This window comes from Rhea americana, unplaced genomic scaffold (assembly GCF_003343005.1).
Source record: "Rhea americana isolate MKP2758 unplaced genomic scaffold, rheAme1 scaffold_181, whole genome shotgun sequence".
Taxonomy (NCBI): Eukaryota; Metazoa; Chordata; class Aves; order Rheiformes; family Rheidae; genus Rhea; species Rhea americana.
The window spans coordinates 1,073,828-1,081,208 of NW_028185939.1; positions in this window are offsets into that span (position 1 = coordinate 1,073,828).

Here is a 7,381-nt window from a genome sequence, read left to right on the forward strand (position 1 = left end):
TGTTAATTTTCTCTAAAAACCCATTATTTAGAATTACACTAGGCAACGAATTCCAGCCCCACCATTTAGACTCTTAGACTCCAGTCCTGGTTGGACTCTTGTCAGCGAACATCATCTAGGTTCACTGGGCCTTGTGCAGGAAGGTATACGGGGCATATCACCGCTTGCAGAATGCAAGCGAGCAGCAACAGTGCAAGCTGGCTTCCAAAAGTGTGATTGCTTGACTGTTAACCGTGAGTCCTGTAGTTGAATCTGTCCTCTACCAGCAAAAAAGATGCACAATACTCTCCTTCAACTCTTCAGAGTAAATCATGCTGAAAGGCGATAAACCTCCTTCCTTGACCTAGACAGCAATTCTACCACCCTGCTCTGGGCAGAGGAGAGAGCTGCTCTGTAGAGAGGTTATTGCACAGCTATGACCTTCACCATTAAGCTGTTAGTCAAATTTCCTCTAGCGACATATCCTTAAAAGGACTTCCTTGACAAGGAAAGTAAAGGTCTGATGTCTGCTCCAGCTATCCGGGATCCTATAGAACAAACCAGTCCTCCTATATTGGAATCTGCTCCATATGGGAGCCAAGACTTTGCACAGACCTTTATAAGCCACATAATCATGGATAGCAATGGAAAAACATATAGGCACATTTACAGAAGGATTAAAGAGACTGCAGAGTTGTTACAGGGAATTTTGTTCCACTGTCTCATGGGGAGTTCAGAGTGTCTAGCTCTAGGTCTCTAACTAGCTGGTAACCTGTTTCCTGTATAATGGGAAGAAGTTGATAAAACTGTATGTATAGATTCACCTAATAACATTTCATGTCCATGAAGCTCAAATTCTATTCACCAAGTATCTGGGACTGTCTGGATATAAAAATACATTTCCTGACTGTGAGGATGGTTGAACATTGGTTGAACATTGCCCAGAGCAGTTGTAGGGTTTCCATCTTGGAGATACTCAAAATTCGACTCAACACAGTCCTTGACAACGTGCTCTAGGTGACCCTGCTTGAGCAAGGGTTGGACTAGATGACCTTCAGTAGTTCCTTCTAACTCCAACTATTCTGTGGTTCTGTGAGACAGACTGGATACAGAGATATGAGAGTGGCTGGATGCCTCTCTAAATTGCAGTATTTTTTGTAATTGTCACCAATTAGACGACAGCATGGCTAATGAGGGATATTTTGGCCTGGACTCATCCAGGATCTACTACCAGCATGGCCTCTCCTGCTGAGAGAGTTTCTCCATTTTCTGAACTGCTCTTTCCATTATCTAAGTTTTATAGGCTATTATGGAAACTGCATGAGCAAATTAAGCGTGCAGTTAGAGACACGTTATTTAAAAATCTAGCCCAGTGATGGACTTAGATCAAAATAGCTAAACTCAGGAGGGAATCCTTGGCATACCATCATGTTTAGCTTTCAGATAGGTTTATCACACTGACTGTATTTGTACAGAAACCAAAATGAGCTGAGAGGGAAAATATTTCTTTTTGTTGTTTTGTTTCCAGAACAAAAGAGAGCTTTGATTTTTCACTTTAATTTCCTCTCCAGTTTTTAGATTATTTGTAATTATATGGTACAGAGCAAATAAATGGTGCTCTACCTTTGTGTAAATGACTTGGAAGTTTGCTTTAATCCATTGGTAAGGTTGGCTTGGTATGTCATTCATCACATCACTGCTCTACGTTCCAGCAACTGGGCTCATTTAATTGCTAGGCTGAATGAAATAGCTTTACCATGCCTACTTATACAGAAGTAATGATGGGTAGAACCCTGTAGCATATAATAATTGCTATTTTCCACAGAGGCACATGTGTATTCCCAGAATAAACTCTAAAAGTTCCTGAGAGTAAGATGGGCTATGGAGTGAAAAAAATGATGGACAGTGTTTTTCTTCACAGATTTTTTTTTTTTTTTTGAATCTCTAATTTTCATGGCTAAAACAATATTTGTTGGTTGAATCATTGGGCTCTGGAACACCATTCTTTCCCTGCCCATGCTCAGTGAGAACGAGCGCCTACCCTGTCTCTTCCCTCTGGGTGAAATGTCCATGCTCTCTGTGTCTGTTTTCCTTCCTCAAGAGTTCGACAGTGTTTCAGCATGTTCTAGGATTAGGCCTCTAACACACTTACTGCTTCATAAAAATGTTAGTCTAAAACCCTTCTTTCACCTAAGATTTTTCTTTTGGCTCCTACACTATAAAGGAAACCGAAAGTAGATTGCAATATTTTTTCCCCAGAGAGATAAATGCAAAGGATGGATCCAGATAAACCCCTTTGTTTGAAAATGCATTGCCTGGCATGGTGAGTTCAGCCCCAGTGATCTTGGGCGAGTATTGACATATGTCAGTCACTCCAGTGCAGTCAATACACTGACATTTCACGTCATACTTGCAGACCTTTTCCTCATACAAAAGGGCTCGTGCCACCTTTGCCTGAATGGTTTCATGCTGCATCCCATCTCTTTCTTCCCCTCTGTTCATCCTGATAAGCTCATGCTGCTGATCTCTCTGGAAGCACTTCTGCTCTAGGATTATTCATGGATCCTCTTGTATTGCCCAGCTTCAGAATCCTATTAAACACTCCTTTACTGCCATTTCTCCTGCTTCATACTTATTTACTACTCTGTTTCAGACAGGACTGAAGTTACTGGTGAATTTTGACTCCCTAATGACAATCACAAAAGCAAGAGGAAGAGTTGACTGAGATATCAATAAACTAAAACTCTCAAATCAGTTCCTTTGAGAATTATTCGACTGTTTAAAACTGAAGTTGTTTCGTTAAGTTACAGTGATTTGTTCTTAACTTTAAATAAAAAAAACTAGCCTAAGTGTTTTCAGAGTGAGGGCCTGTGATTTAAAAGTAGGAGTAAAAATCATGCATCCATATTAGGAAATCAGAGACAAGGCAGTTTCATAATTAAACAATAACAACAACAACAAAATACTGAATAATCTTTCTAAACAGATTTAATGCTAAAACTTACTAGATCCCCTTTTTGCTGTCTTCAGGTGACCCCTCCTGAGTGCTGTAAACTCCAAGAAAAAGTCTTTGCTTTGAAGACCTTGTCATTGAAGGGAACACAGAAAGAAAGGTCTTCAGGCAAATGAGGTAGAGGATGGACACAGAAACAAAGCTCAGGACCAGCTTGGGCAGTTTGTTAGGTATCTTCTGCACATCTGGTGCTGGGATATGAGACTATCTTACCACTGTAACTGGTCACGTGTTTGTTCCTGACTCAAATCAAAAGCAGAGGGAAATACATGAATTTAAATCTTTCCACTACATGTGGGTTAATGCTTTCAATCTTTYGCACTTGCCAAGGTAAGAGCACTCATGCAGACAATATGACTCTAATGACACATGTGATTCATTAAGYTGACATGCTTTGGTCACGAATGCATCAGACAGGAATTCAAGTGCTTGAGGCAGCAGGGAGGACTTGGGTTGGCTTAGTATAATTTTGGAGATTCTTTTTTCATGTTGATTTAGATCTCATCAGGAAGCAGATGCAATGCTTTTGGTAGTGTAAGATTTGCATGGGAAGAGCTCTTTGCTCATTCAGCTTGAGTAGTTTGCTCAGATGAGCCCAGTAAGACGACCAGGCCTGGAAGGATCCTGCATGGAAAAAAGGATCAGGCCTTTTTTCCATGCAGGCCAGCAGGTTGAGGAACTCAGGACTACACCCTGTATCTACAGCTAATAGTGGTCAAAAGCATCATTTTTCTTCCTGCAACTGCAGAAAAAGAGGAGGAAGGGCAGCATCTAACACTGATCTCTGGGAATACTTGACATTGACATATACCATGAATATTTTTAGCATGCAAGAGAACTTTTTCTTGGCCACATCATGACACCTGAGACTACTCCTAGAACATCACTATAAGGGTAATTGTTTTATGGTGGGAAAGCTAAGACACAGAAAGGTTAAATAATTTCTCTCTGTCTGCACAGCAYAGCAGCAGCAGACCTGGGAATAAATCTCAAGACCTCCCCACACCTCCCCACTGCAGCCTTAGACGCTGTCAGTGGACTGGCACTATTTCAAGGGCTAACTGTCATTTCTGTAGCTCTTTAGCAAGTTTAATGGAGACACCTTTCTAAGGAAGGAAGGCAATACATTCTGTCCATGACAGTGGCATTCCTGGTGTCCTTCCTAGCTTGTACAGTGCAGCTCCCATCCATCCTTAAATGCATTTCAGCACTACAGAGCCAAAAGAGGTTACAGTCCAAGGCTAGAAATAACTTCGGTGCACAGTAGCAGCTCTTTCAGAGCAGGCCTACGTAAGGTGGGGCAAGGAGCACTGGGGGCATTTCAAAGTTAAAGTTAAATACGCATATATGCTCGCTCTGAAGTCTTACTCATTGCAGACCATGAGCTACATCCCTTTGTTGCAGGAAAAGTCTCACTCAAGCGACACACCAAATATACAATGTACAAATGATCAGAAGCTGCACAAGATTTTCATCCCCATATGGCAGGCATGGAATTGTTACAGAAAGGTCTAAGCAACTTGCAAAATCAGTTTTTGGCAGCGAAGGGCACTCAGCTTGAGCTCTTTGATTCCCACTGGCCTCTGAGAGATGCTATTAATAGCTGGAGAACTGATAAGAAACAAGGCAAACAGTTTTATTTGGACATCTTGATTTTGAGAAATTAGCCTTTGATGGAAAACCAGTCCCTTGAAATGTTTCTGSGGAGTAGCAATGACCCCCATTCAGAACCTGCTAGGTTAATGACTTCCAGGCTAGTTCAAATGGGACCAATGTGACAATTGTCRGGGGGTTGATTTTGTTTTCGCTTTAGCAACAGTATCAGAGCAATGCTGCTTGTGACACTCACCAATGTTACTGCAGTCAAAGACCTTCCCTGGACTGCCTGGACTCYTTAAAATCCTATTTATGCACAGCCACCACGGATCAAATGAGCAACTGTGGCAAGATGCTTTTTCTGCCGAACGTACTGCTTCCTTTATTAAATAAAAATCATGGCTCTCTGTTTTGACATTTCCCTTTTGGCCACAGGTCAAATGCACAGGATGAAGACAAAGCGGTGCATTCGGCTGGCTATCCTGCCAGGAAGCAAAGTCTACAACTGATCTGTAGTGATGCTTGTAATTAGGCTGGGTTCCTGTCTCAGGTCTGTGAGCATTGATACAGAAGCACAAAGAGGAGAAAGTATCTGCCAGAGGCATAATGTGGAACACAGACAGAGCCAGAACAGAACCGACTGACCATGAACAGCAATTGCCAACAAACAGATGTTTGTCTGGTCTTAAATTACATTGCCTGCAAGCCTGGGAAAGATACCATCTTATTTAGTGCTTTGATCCTCTGTGGCCTTTAGGTTTCGCGATAAAGCAAATAGGTATCTATCAAAACTAGCCAGGTGCACATGGTCATTTTCATTAGTCATAACACCCACGCCAGACCCTGCGTAGTACTGGATGCCATCAGCCCCTGCTGATTTCATGGAGAAGGGCTCAGTATTTGCAGAATTAGTCCCTTTCTTTATTAGATTCACTTATGACCAATATCAAGCCATTGATGAGAGGGGACCCAAATCTTCATCTCTGGCTTGTTTAGGAGGTAGATAACAGAGCCAAATTGCACTAATGCTTGGAAGACCAGCATTACTCTKCCTCTTCCCTGAGCCTGCCTTAAGCTTCTTCCTCCCGAGCTTGTGGGGCTGAGTTCTCCTCCTGGATGTGACTGCCCCTCCAGCAGTGTGGCAGCCCTGCCCAACGCCTGCAGGAGCTGTGCTCGCCTTACGCAACTGGCTGTTAGCACGCCGCTGTCTGAACCTGCAGCCCTCAGTTCCCGAGGATCGTGTTCGGCTGACGCAGCCCTTGAGGCATCCTGTCCATGCAGGCATTTGTGAGTAGCTGTTTCTGCATATTGTACAGGCAGAAAAACAAATATGCCATCTAACATTTTGAGGTGGGGGAGGGGGACACGCTAGTGTGCCTTGTTTACGGACTAACCTGAAAAACTGTGTTACAATTTAATGTGATGGAAAGCTACAATTAGCTTTAATTAAGGCAGCCTCATTGCCTTGCCAAGAGCAGAGCTGCTGTCAGTTCCATTTTCTTACCTTTTCACAGCACAGACATGCTGCAATTCAGCAGCTTAATACTCCTGTCATGAAGTCCCCCACATAACACTGATGAACGGGCTTTGAGGATTTATTACTAATATGTTGCAGTGGGACCCAGAAGCACCCCCAGTACCGGGAACCCCGTGCTATGTGGTGTTTATATTCAGAGTAAGGAGAAGTCACAGCGTAGATAGTCACATACCTCAGAGTATAGACACGGGATGAGCCTGAGGTGACGTAGTCTTCTGGCAAAGCTGGGCTAAAACCATGTTCTTCTGACTTATGGGTAGTGAGGTGTCCAYTAGACCACAGATAATACTTCCTTCAGGCATTGCGAATTGAGTATTATTCACCACTTTATGTTCTGGAGAATCTTAGTGACATTTCTAAGCTGCGTTTCAGAAAACCTTTAATAAAAGAATGAAAAACGTAAGTTACTATAAAGTGTATCTCATGAATTTTTGTCTCAGCCAAAGAGCATCTTTAGGTTTCCTGGAAGGAGATTTAAGACCTTTTTCACTTCCCCCTTTTTTTTAGTTTAATCTCTTTTCAAACTATTTCATACGCAGGTAAGGCATGTAACCTGCACCTGACTTATGATGAGTGAGCATTTCTCTTCTTGATCTTGTGATAACAGCTGGGACTCTTCTTCATATTCAATGCAGTCATGAACAAAGTGAGTTATTCTCATCTAGTGCGCAGTATTCAATGAGTAGAGATTGTCTCTTGTAATTAAATGTAATTTCTCTGTTGCCCTAGAGAATATAGAACCTTATCTCATTAGTGCAACTGGCCTTTTACTGATGCCAGAATAGGATTTTAGATCTGTGTTGATAGGACACTGACTTGATACTTGTGCCACTGTAGGTCACATTATTTACTAAAAAAGCCTCTGGTGCACTTGATAGATTTACATTAGAATATCTATCTTGATTCTTGCCTGAAATCAAATATCTTTCGGGATTAATACAGCTCTTGTGAGAATATCAGGGTTTTTCATAATGTTATGAATCTGTCCATACGCGATTAGATTTGGCCRGGAACTGGATTTTCTTGTGTAGGGAATTTTCTTTTCTTTTCTTTCTGAAGCAGAAAGGAATTAAACATAAAAAAAGGGAAATACAGTGGTTCAACTATGTTATGTGAATTTCAAACTTCAGAAGATATTTGTACATAAAATCAAGAATAAAATATTTCAGAATAAAAGAAAATGCATGCATTTTATTCTCAAAGGGTCAAAATAGGACATTTTGATATGGAATAGCTTTTTCCTCTCTTCTGCAGTG